The sequence below is a fragment of the Ailuropoda melanoleuca genome, chromosome 9 (genome assembly GCF_002007445.2).
Source record: "Ailuropoda melanoleuca isolate Jingjing chromosome 9, ASM200744v2, whole genome shotgun sequence".
NCBI lineage: Eukaryota > Metazoa > Chordata > Mammalia > Carnivora > Ursidae > Ailuropoda > Ailuropoda melanoleuca.
Window position 1 is genome coordinate 3,207,160 of NC_048226.1, and position 12,422 is coordinate 3,219,581.

The window sequence follows — 12,422 nt, forward strand, 5'->3', positions numbered from 1 at the left end:
AAGGGGGAATGAACAATGAGAGACTATGGACTCTGGGAAACAAACTGAGGGCTTCAGAGGGGAGGGGGGTGGGGGTTGGGATAGGCTGGTGATGGGTAGTAAGGAGGGCACGTATTGCATGGAGCACTGGGGGTTATACTCAAGTAATGAATCATGGACACTACATCAAACACTGTATGGTGACTAATATAATGTAATAAAAAATTATTTAAAAGAAAAAATAATAATAATAAATCTTGGTGTGGAAAAAGGAATGGCAAATGTGGATAAATCTAAATAAAGAGCAAGTACATAAACAGCAATTATAATGGCTTGTGGGGTTTAAAATACATATATGTAATTAAGCTATGTGACAACAATGGTGTATGAGTGAGAAGAGTGGTGGGTAATATTCAGATCCCTGCATCATCTAGGAAGAAGATAACAGGACAAATTTATAACTGATTTTCATAAGTCAAGGATAGATGTTTTGATCTCTAGTGTTGCCACTAAAAAAAGAGAAAAGAGTTATAATTTCCAAATTAGTAGATGAGAAAACTAAGGACACATATTCAGTCAATCCAAAAGAAAACAAAATGGAGAGAAAAAGAACACAGACAAGATAAATACATTTTAAAAGCACATAGTAAAATGAAAAGATTTAAATGCAAGTATATCAATAATAAATAATAAACAATAAATCCAAATAGAATAAATGTACCGATCAAAAGACAAGGATTATAAGGGTGAAATTTGAAAATTCATTATATTCTGTTTAAAAGAGACATTCCTTATTTATTTTTTTTTAGATGCGGGTGCAGAGGGAGAGGGAGAGAGAGAATCTTAAGCAGGCTCCATGCCCAGTGTGGAGCCTGACATGGGGCTGATCTCACAACCCTGAGATCATGACCTGAGCTGAAATCAAGAGTCAGACACTTAACTGACTGAGCCATCCAAGGGCCCCTAAAAGAGACATTCTTTAAATATAATGACCACAAAGATTAAAAATAAAAGATCAAAAACAGAGACAACAAGACTACTAATGAAAATAAATTTACATGAATTACACGAATCAGACAGAGCTGATTTTAAGAGGAAGAAGCAAACAGAAATGCATTACGATGTTTGAAGTTTGAATTCTCCAGAATGGAGCCAAAATTCTAAAAGTACCTAATAACATAACCTCAAAATATACAAAGCAAAAACTGACAGAACTATAAAGGGAAACAGAAAAATCCACAGTCACGGGGGTAGATTTTAAGAGAACTCTCCTACTAACTTATCCAACAGACAACGCATCAGTAAAAGTTCAGGACACTGAAACAATTTAATTACAAATGGAATGAATATACATGTACAGAAAGCTATAACCAACCATTACAAGAATATGCATTGTTTATAAAATGTTTACAAAAATTGATTGTAAGCTGAGCTAGGAAGCAAATCTCAAGAATTCAATGGATTGAAATCATACAAGTACTTTCTCTGCCCACAAATCAAATAAGCTAAACACCAATAAAAAGAATACTAAAAAATTCCCATTTGGAAATTAAGATTTTTTCATTTTTTCCCCATTTTTCGAATTCAAGTATAATTAACATACAGTGTTAGTTTCAGGTGTACAATATAATGATTCAACAATTCTATACATTACTCAGTACCCATCATGACAAGAGCACTCTTTAATTCTCATCACCTATTTCACCCATCCCCCCACCCACCTCCCATCTGGTAACCATCAGTTTGTTTTCTGTATTTAAGAGTCCGGGGGAGGGGGGTTGTTTCTTTTTTCTTTCTTTGTTCATTTGTTTTGTTTCTTAAATACCACATATGAATGAACTCATATAGTATTTGCCTTTCTCTGACTTCTTTCACTTAGTATTATCCTCTCTAGCTGCATCCATGTTGCAAATGACAAGATTTCATTCTTTTATGATTAAGATTCCATTGTATATGCATACCATCTCTAACAATACTTTTCATAGAACTAGAATAAATAATACTAAAATTTGTATGGAACCACAAAAGACCCTGAATAGCCAAAATAATCTTAAGAAAAATAAATTTGGAGGTATCACAATCTGAGATCTCAAGATATACTACAAAGCTATAATAATCAGAACAATATAGCACAAAAATAGACACACAGATCAATGTCACAGAAGAAAGCCCAGGAATGAACCCACAACTATAAGGTCAATTAATCTTTGACAAAGAAGAATATCTAATGGGAAAAAGTCTCTTTGACAAATGATATTGGGAAAAATGGACAGCAACATGCAAAAGAATGAAACTGGACCACTTTCTTACACCATACACAAAAATAAACTCAAAATGGATTAAAGACCTAAATGTGAGACCTGAAACCATAAAATGCCTAGAAGAAAATATAGGAAATTTGTAGTCTTGAATATACATATTTGAAAAGAAGAAAGCTGAAAAAACCAACAATCTCAAATCATTTCAAGACATTAGGAAAATGGCAGCAAATGAAACCCACAGAAAGTAGAAGGAAAATAATAAAGATGTGAACAGCAATTATGAAATAGAAAACAAAAATAGGATCAACAAATCTAAACACTGGTTTACTATAAAGACAAATAAAATTGATAAAATTCCTTGGGAAGACTATTGAAGAAAAAGAGAAAGAGAAGTCGCTAACAATCAATTCCAAGAATGAATGTGAAGCATCACCGCAGAGTCTGAAGGCACTAAGAGGATGGAGGATAGTATCCACACACTGATATATTTCAAAATTCAGAGGCAGGCCCAACTCCCTTCCCTGTCTTGCTTTTCCCCCTCCCTTATTAGGCTCCACTGGAAATACTTCCCAAATAAATCACTGGGACATGAATCTACATCTGAGCTCCGCCTCTCAGAACTCAACCCAAGAAACTTCTTAAACTACATACATGGAAAATACTGATTTAAAAAAATACTGTGACCCAAATATGACAAACCATTCATATTAGTTAATTCTGGGTGGTGGGTACACATGAGTCTGTTATACTAGTCTCTGCAATTATTTTCTTCAGATTTTTTCCCCTAACTGATGAAAAGTGGGGAGCACTCCTTAGAGGATGGTGATAGGGAGAAATTCTGAGGCATTCAGAATTTGAAACCTGAAAGGGAAAAGTCTGCCTTCTCCACAGCAACACTTCATGACAGAAGACAGGGAAGCAAAACCTACGAAATTAAAAAAAAAAGTACCATCCAAGAAGATATTACACTCAGCCAAGACTTATTTAAGAATAAAGGCATTTAGTCAAAATTTAAAACGTTTATTTGGGGTGCCTGGGTGGCTCAGTCAGTTAAGCGTCTACCTTCAGCTCAGCTCGGGTCATGATCCCAGGGTCCTGGGATTGAGCCTTGTGTCGGGGTCTCCGCTTAGCTGAGGGCCTGCTTCCCCCTCTCCTTTTTTTTTAATAATAATTTTTTATTATATTATGATAGTCACCATACAGTACATCCCTAGTTTTTTATGTAAAGTTCCATGATTCATTAGTTGCGTATAACACCCAGTGCTCCATGCAATACGTGCCCTCCTTACTACCCATCACCAACCTATCCCATTCCCCCACACCCCTCCCCTCTGAGGCCCTCAGTTTGTTTCTCAGAGTCCACAGTCTCTCATGGTTCATTCCCCCTTCTGTTTACCCCCCCTTTCTTCTTCCCTTTCTTCTCCTACCGATCTTCCTACTTCTTATGTTCCATAAATGAGTGAAACCATATGATAATTCTCTTTCTCTGCTTGACTTATTTCGCTTAGCATCATCTCCTCCAGTCCCGTCCATGTTGCAGCAAATGTTGAGATTTCCCCCTCTCCTTCTGCCTGCTGCTCCCCCTGCTTGTGCTTTCTCTCTCTCTTTGTCAAATAAATAAATAAAATCTTTTAAAAAATGTAAAAAGTAAAACTTTTATACATCAAAGGACACTATTAACAGAGTGAAAAGGTAATAACACAGAAAGAGAAGAAATATTCATAAATCATATATCAAAGGATTGATATCCAGAAGATATTAACAACAACTCAACAACCCAAAAAGAAACACCCAATTAAAAATTGGGTAAAGGGAAATGAGTTGATCAGAGAAAGACAATTATTGTATGATTTCACTCATATGTGGAATTTAAGAAACAAAACAGAAGAGCATAGGGGAAGAGAGGGAAAAATAAACCAAGACGAAACCAGAGAAGGAGACAAACCATAAGAGACTCTTAACCATAGGAAACAAACTGAGGGTTGCTGGAGGGGAAGGAGGTGAGGGCATGGGGTAACTGGGTGATGGACATTAAGGAGGGCACATGATGTAATGAGCACTGGGTGTTATAGGCAACTGATGAATCCTGAACTCTACCTCTGAAACTAATAATACAGTACGTGTTAATTAATTGAATTTAAATAAAATAAAATTTTCAAAAAATAAATAAAATAAATAAAAACTGGGTAAAGGGCATGAATTGACATTTCTCCAAAGAAGACATACACATGGCCAATAAACACACGAAGAGATGCTCAACGTCACTCATCATTAGGGAAACACAATGGAGAACTACAATGAGATACCACCTCATACCCATAGGATGACTGTTATTATTTATTTTTTTTACAAAACCAGAAAAAAAAAAAAACAAAAGACAAGTTTGGAAGAGGAGGTGGAGAAATGGGAACCCTTGTACTTTGCTGGTGGGAAAGGAAAATGGTGTAGCCCCTGTGGAAAACAGGATGGTGGTTCCTCAAAAAATCACACAGAATTAGCATGGGATCCAGCAATTCTCTTTCTGGGGATCTATCCAGAAGAAATGAAAGCAGGGACTCAAACAGACGCTTGTCCTTCCGTGTCCACAGCAGCATTATTCCAAACAGCCAAAAGACAGAAACAACCCGATGTCCACAGACGCAGAATTGGATACACAAAATGTGATATATCCATGCAATGGAACAGTATTCGGCCTTGAAAAGAAATGAAATTCTGGCACATGCTACAACATGGCTCAAGCTCCAAGACCATTATACTTAGTGAAATAAGACAGACCAAAAAAATAAGTTAAAAAAGACAAATACTATATGCTTCCACTTATGAAGTACCTAGAATAGACAATTCATAGAGACGGAAAGTAGAGAGGTGGCTGCCAGGGTCTGGGGGGCAGCGGGGAGGAAAGGATAGGGAAATGTTTTTTAATGGAGGCAGACTCTTAGTTTTTTAAAATGAAAAAGTTCTAGAGATGGCTGGTGGGGATGGGGACGGTTGCATAATGATGTGAATATACTTAATGCCTCTGCACTATACGCTTAAAAAGGGCTGAGATGGTGAATTTTTGTCATGTATATTTTCCAATAAAATAGAAAGATTAAAGGCAACACTAACATTTTCAAATATTAAAAAAGAAACTCAGAAAATGGAGCCTTTCCTTAAAAAGTTGACAAAGAAATCTAGCCAACCAAGAGATGATTCAAAATTTTTAAAAAACAGGGTAATAGAAGTCTTATAAAAGGAACGGTGGTGAGTCTTTAATCCACGTAAATAAACAACAAGGACGTTAAGGTTGTAGGACAGAACGTGGACTGTATTAAATTAGTAAAAATATAATAAAAATCGGGAGATGAATGGAGGAAAGTTAAGTAATACGGTCTGAAATTTAGTCATGAAGCTTTTGAACACAGTAACTCCAAAGTCCTCATGTTGCTCACAATCTCATTCTTAGGAATGTCTCTGAGGAAATGATTTATCCTCTGTGAAGCATTCCGCCTAAGTTTTGCAAGTCTCTCACCTCATTTCCTTATTATCTATTAAATTCACAGAAATAAAATATTTCTAATTGAAAATGGCATACATCATTGGATAGTGTTTCTATAGAACTATGTTGATTTATTTGTCCTACACAAAATCCTATTTGTATGTATGTTTGAAGATGTCCGGAAATGCTATTTACCAAATGCAAATGCTGGTTATTTCTAGAAAGTGGGATGGGGTGATTTGTAGTTTTTTTGGTAGATTTCTGTACTGCTGGACTTTTTTTTAAGTACAAGCATACTTTTTTTTTAAATGTCAATTATTCTGATACATGAATAAATCCAATCTGCATTCAAAGAAGTTGTCCTGCTGTGGTTTCAAAACCCAAGGCAATTCGGGGTCTCCCTGGTGAAGGCGTGCCAAGCAGCCTGTACCAGGGGCTGGCATTCCTGTAAGCAGGGTTTATGGAAACTGCCTCAGGGCATCTCAAGGCTGATGGAACAAAGGCTTGCAGTCAGATGCTACAGATGATTAACTTCCAGCCCCACACATTTCAACAAGTGTTCTAGAACGATACTTTTCAACCTGGCAGTTTTGTCCCCCAGGGAGCACCCGGCGCTATCTGGAGACATTTTTGGTTGTTGGAACTAGGGCAAGGAGGGTGCTAATGGGTGGGGGCCAGGGATGCTGCTAGACACCCTTCCATGCCCAGGACAGCCCCCCAGCACACAGAATGATCTGACTCAGAATGTTAACAGTGGCGAGAGAGAGACATGCGTTCTAGAAGATGCATGTCCACACAACCAAGATTCTTTCTGCTCATAATGATTTATACTGATTAAAGTGAAAAGAATTCTTTTATAAACAATATAACAACAAAGCATCATTAAAATCCTCAATGCTCAGATAGTCTTACAATGCACAGCTTGACTTGCACTCCCCACAATGCAGCGAAGTACCCTGCCTCTGCATGATGCTTCTACTGTTTATTTTATTTTGTTTTATTATTTTTTATTTTTTTAGGATTGTATTTATTTGACAAAGAGAGAGCATGAGAGAGTACAAGCTGGGGAGGGGCAGAGGGAGAAGCAGGCTCCCCACCGAGCAAGGAGCCCAACAGGGGGCTCGATCCCAGGACCCTGGGATCACGACCTGAGCCAAAGGCAAACACTTAACTGACTGAGCCACCCAGGCGCCCTGTTTCTTACTATTTCAAAGTAGGTTCATATAGGTTACTTTATATACTTTCTTGCCCTACGTTAAGAACCACAAAAGAGTCTTTAGAAGCTCTTAATTTCAACATACCTCAAACCCTATTCAAAGCATTCATATTTGACAATCCACAGTGGACTTTTCTTTCCAAAGAAAAAATAAGCATAGATTTTCAAGTTTAATGATACCAAGTTTTTAAAAAAATTTTTTTTGACTTTTCTCAGTGATTTACTTCCATCCATGGTTAGCCATTTCACATAGAAAAACAGAGGTTTTGTGCCAACAACTCATCAAGAATATTACCCAGACCACATTTTAGGGGCATAGGCTTTAAACAAACTCCCACAAGAAATATTATTTGACAGCTACAAAAGTAAGTCATGAAAGAAGCCAGCATGTTGTTTCTATATCACTCCTTCTGGGATTGGCTGCAGGTCTGCATGCTCTGGGCCACCCATGGGTGCATGTCACCCCGGTAAAGAGAGAAACCCGTATGCTCTACACATCCACGGCTGAAAGAGCTGACAGCAAACTCGTAATTCCTTGACTAAAAATGGCAGGAGCGTCTCCCCGGTTAAATGACAATGGCCTTGTGTAGGTCATTGCTAAATGGCTGACGTTCAGATCCACTGAGTTTTCCAAAGAGTTAGCCAGGTTTTTGCAGGTTTAGCAACATTAAGATTCACCAAGCCTGATTTAGTCACTCCCCTCAAGAAGATTAATCTAGTTACAAGAGAAAGGAAAACACATGATTTCAAGTGGGCATTAGTGCTCAAAGAGAAAGGAAAACAACCCTCAGCGGGGGAAGTTAGAAGCGTTTCCTGAGAAGGTGTCACTTGAGCTGAATCTTGGTAGATAAGCAGGAGTTTATGAAACCCTACCAGTGAGCCAGCCTGTGGAAGGAGCCAGATGTCCTTTGACAGATGAATGGATAAAGAAGATGTGGTTCATGCACACAATGGAATATTACTCGGCCATCAGAAAGGATGAATACCTACCATTTACATCGACATGGATGAAATGGGAGGGTATTATGCTAAGTGAAATAAGTCAATCAGAGAAAGACAATTCTCATATGGTTTCACTCATTTGTGGAATATAAGAAATACACAGAGGATCATAGGGGAAAGGAGGGGACACTGAATGGGAAGAAATCAGGAGGGAGCCAAACCATGAGACTCTTGACTTCCCTCTGAGGGTTGTGGAAAGGAAGGTGGGTTTGAGGATGGGGCAATTGGGGGATGGGCATTAAGGAGGGCACGTGATGTGATGAGCACTGGTGTTATACAAACTGATGAATCATTGAACACTACACCAAAAACTAATGATGCACTATATGTTGGCTAATTGAATTTAAATAAAATAATAAAAAAAAGAAACCCTACCGGTGAACATCTAAGCACAGAGTCTCTCTAATTCATGGGGAAAGAGGAGATATGTGTATAAATTCTAGCGGGTTATAGATAAAGTAATCAAAGGAATATGGTCACTTGTGGAGATCTGTATCATGTAAGCTAGATTTTTATCCATCTCATAATATGACCGTAATCTTAACACCAGCCACATTGCAAGCTCTTGCTGTGCACTCATGTGGTTAGCGGCTACTGCATTAGTTCAAATATAGAAAATTTCTAACAGAAAGTTCTGTTAGGCATCAATGGTATAAATGACTGTTGGAAACAAGGTTACAAAATCAAAAGCAGGGGCGCCTGGGTGGCACAGCGGTTAAGCGTCTGCCTTCGGCTCAGGGCGTGATCCCGGCGTTATGGGATCGAGCCCTACGTCAGGCTCCTCCGCTATGAGCCTGCTTCTTCCTCTCCCACTCCCCTGCTTGTGTTCCCTCTCTCACTAGCTGCCTCTATCTCTGTCGAATAAATAAATAAAATCTTTAAAAAAAAATCAAAAGCAAAATCAAAAATTGTCTTGGAGAAAAAAGCTTACGTGTCTGTACGTGCATGAGCGCGCACATACACACACACGTATGTTACAATCTTACATTAAGTCAATCGTTTATTTTATTGAATCATGTCTGTGATGAACTTAAAAATATCCACTGGGAATTTTGAATAATAGAACTTAAACTTTTAAAATCACCAGAGACAATGAAGTCAAGCAAAATATGGTCTGCAAAGTACCAAAAATAAAGAAATATACCAAACATTGAGCCATGCCCCCAAAATATGAACACGATAAAGGAATAAGGCAAAAAATAACAGAAAGGGGAGTAAGCATAAACAAAACAGAGCATTTTCATTTCTTCATACTCTGTGTTTTGGATTCAGTTTTCACAACGTTAATTCTGTCCTTCATCACACGACCGAACTCCTGCTATTACATCATTTGTTTATATAGTTGCCTTAATTTTTAAGCCTTTTTCATCTCATCTTGTTATTTTCATTTTCTTAGTGTTTTCTTCAATTTCATCAATAGCCAAAGCAAATGTAATTTAAGCCATATTTGTTTTCCCGCAATAAATTACCTTCTCAATGTTCCTTTTTACCTCTTGTAGGATAGTGTTGTATGTTAGGATACAGCATCTTTTCACATTTCTCACGTTGTTGTTGGTTTTCATTCATTGTACAAGGAGAGATCTGTTCTAGGCTGGTATTGGCTCCAAAATGTTGTAGGACAGGCCCTTGTTGGGTGGATAGAGTCTCGCTTCCCATCTGGACGCTAGGGACACAATCCTTCCACCTAGGATTGGTTGATGCTTGTGAAGCAGGTAGTGAATCAAGGCTGAAATTAGTGTCAAAGAGAAGATCTCACCTCTGCAATTTCTCTTCTTCATTTATTAAGGTTGCTCCTTCCGAGAATGAGGTTTTCACGGGGAGTTTTCTGTTCATACCAGTGAGTTTCCTGGCACAGCTGCTCACCTTCTTAGAAAGGACCCGAAATGTCGGGGAAAATCCACATGGGAGAAAAAGCACAAACGCCCACAGCTTTATTTTTGGTGTGGCCCTGCTTATGCTTAATTTTACCTGGGCGGAGTCCCCAAATATTGTTAACCCCCAGCGGCCCAGCCAACAAGGCTCTGAGCAGAACCACAGCTGTCCCCCTGCCGTTCGAGATTCGACTTCAAGTCCACTATAAATTTGGCTCTGCTTCTAAGCTACTGGATGACCTCCAACACTCGGTTAAGTCAGCATATTGGCTTTTTTTCTTTCTCCCGTGATAATATAAAATGCCAAAATCTTAATGACCTTGGAGTAAATATTCATCACTGACTCAAAGCCACAACCCCCCCTCACCTGGTCACCTGAATCCACTGAGCTTTCCTTCTCCAGAGCTCACCTCCATTTATTTCCTCAGAGGAGCCTCCCCTGACTTCAGCCTATAATGAGTCTCCCTCCCTACCGCAGTTTTGCTTTTCACGGCTTCAGTGACCCCACTCAAGTGCAGTCCGGATGCAGGTGATCATCAGAAAAGGTCAGTAGGAGCCTAACGCCACGTCACCGAGCCTACATCATCCATCTCACATCATCTCATCATGTAGGCCCTGCATCATCTCCCTTCCTCATAAGCAGGGTGAGTACAGCACAAGGTAGTGTGAGAGGGAGAGCACATTCACAGAACGGTCACTACAGTATATTGTTCCCTGTATACTGTTACAAGTGTTCTGTTTTATTAGTGTTGTTTTTAGTCTCTTACTGTGCCTAACCTCTACGTTAGATTTCATCACGGGTGTGCATATATAGGGAAAAAAACACAGTATATATAGGGCTCAGTATAACCCTATGCGCCGTTTCAGGTGTCTGCTGAGTCTTCGAACGTATCCCCTACAAATAAGGGGATGTCTACTGAGCACAGCAAACCACGTGATTATCTGATTAATGTCTGTCTCATCAACTGGACTTCAAGCGCCACAAAATCTTGTATTTGATCTAGTTTAATCCGCCAGTGTATTTCCAGCACTTGGCATGATATCTGACATACAAGAGACACCTAATAAAACTATTTACTAAACAAATGCATCAATTAGTAATTTAGCTCATGAACAAACACATGCATAGATAATAATATCTATGTGTACAGATAAAAATTCATGTTTGAGATAATGAATCCAGAAATTAAAATTTCTCCAACATGGAAAAATTNTAATTTAGCTCACGAACAAACACATGCATAGATAATAATATCTATGTGTACAGATAAAAATTCATGTTTGAGATAATGAATCCAGAAATTAAAATTTCTCCAACATGGAAAAATTTCTCTATGAACCATTTTGAAAATGAAAGGGGCCAGAGTCCTGATCTGTGACTTTATCTTTTTTTATTGTCTTTTTTTGTTGTTGTTATTCCCTAAATTAGCTTTTGATTCTGGTCATGACATCAAGCTATGCCACAGACCCCTCAAGGGAGAAAGAAACACATCTCACCCAAGTTCTCAACGAGTATGGGCTCACAATGGCCAGTTTCTTTATTGCCAGTGTTAATCCTCTTTTCATTACTATTTAAGCAGAAGCTTAGGTGAAGACATTCCATCTCTGTGCAATAAGGAAAGCTAATTCTGTCTTCCGTGGAGCTGGGTTGAGTTACAGGATATGTTATAATTGATTAAGAAACAACCCCCTCAGGCTTGTAATAGCTGATACATGATTCTGGTTCAGCTTGAATCCATAATCCACTGGCTTCAAAATTTGTGTAGAAATAGGGGGATCTGGAAGGCCATGAGTGTGGAGAAAGCAATCCACAGACAGTATCCCAACCAAAGCTTCCAGAAGTCCAGTTTTACACCCAGCTAGCCTTCAGCATCTTTCTCAAGAACACCATTAAGGAACACAAATTGATAGATAAGTTTAATGTAGAATCACAGGAGGTTAGAGCTGGAAAGGGACTTTCAGGTTTACCACTTTCACAGATGGTAAAACAGAAGCCCGGAAGCAAAGCTACACAATGGATTCAGTGACAGCAGGCTTGGATGAGAACTCTGATTTCTGCTTGCAACCCAGGACTCTCATCACCAGCCCCAATCCTCACCTTCACCAATGACTCATCTATGGCCATTCCTTCCACCTTTTGCCACTCCTATGTATCCTACACGTCTAAGCTGGATGTGTCCCTTTAAAACATAGTTTCACATCTGGCATACTCACAGTGCTCAAACCATTTAGTCTATTACTAACATCAATGGGACAAAGTTGGAAGTCTTTGGCTTGGCAGGCAAGGCACCCCGCCTTCTGCCTCCTACCAGTGCACCCAGCATCACCCCCTGCTGTTTCCATGCGGTGACAGACACTACCATCCAATGGTCACCACTGACTATCACGTGGGCTGTGCATACATTTGCTTATGCCTCTCCCTGTGGTGATGCGTGGTGGGCTGAGGTACCCCGAATCCCAATCAACAAAGCTCTTATTGCCCTCGGTTGCAGGAGTGTGTTATCAAAGAGCTGTCAGCCATCAGCCTTCTCAGATGTGAGGTGTTGCAGAAATGCGTCTCTGGGATCCTATCCAGCGGCAGCATCCATCCAATGACTAATCCAAGCACAGGTACA

The 12,422-nt window shown here is 39.1% G+C and overlaps 1 protein-coding gene across 1 annotated transcript in view; it reads right to left on the reverse strand.

Annotated features, from left to right (window-relative positions):
- Positions 1–12,422, reverse strand: part of ADAMTSL3 (ADAMTS like 3) — a 236,922-nt gene that overhangs the window by 193,214 nt on the left and 31,286 nt on the right. The window lies entirely within an intron of this gene.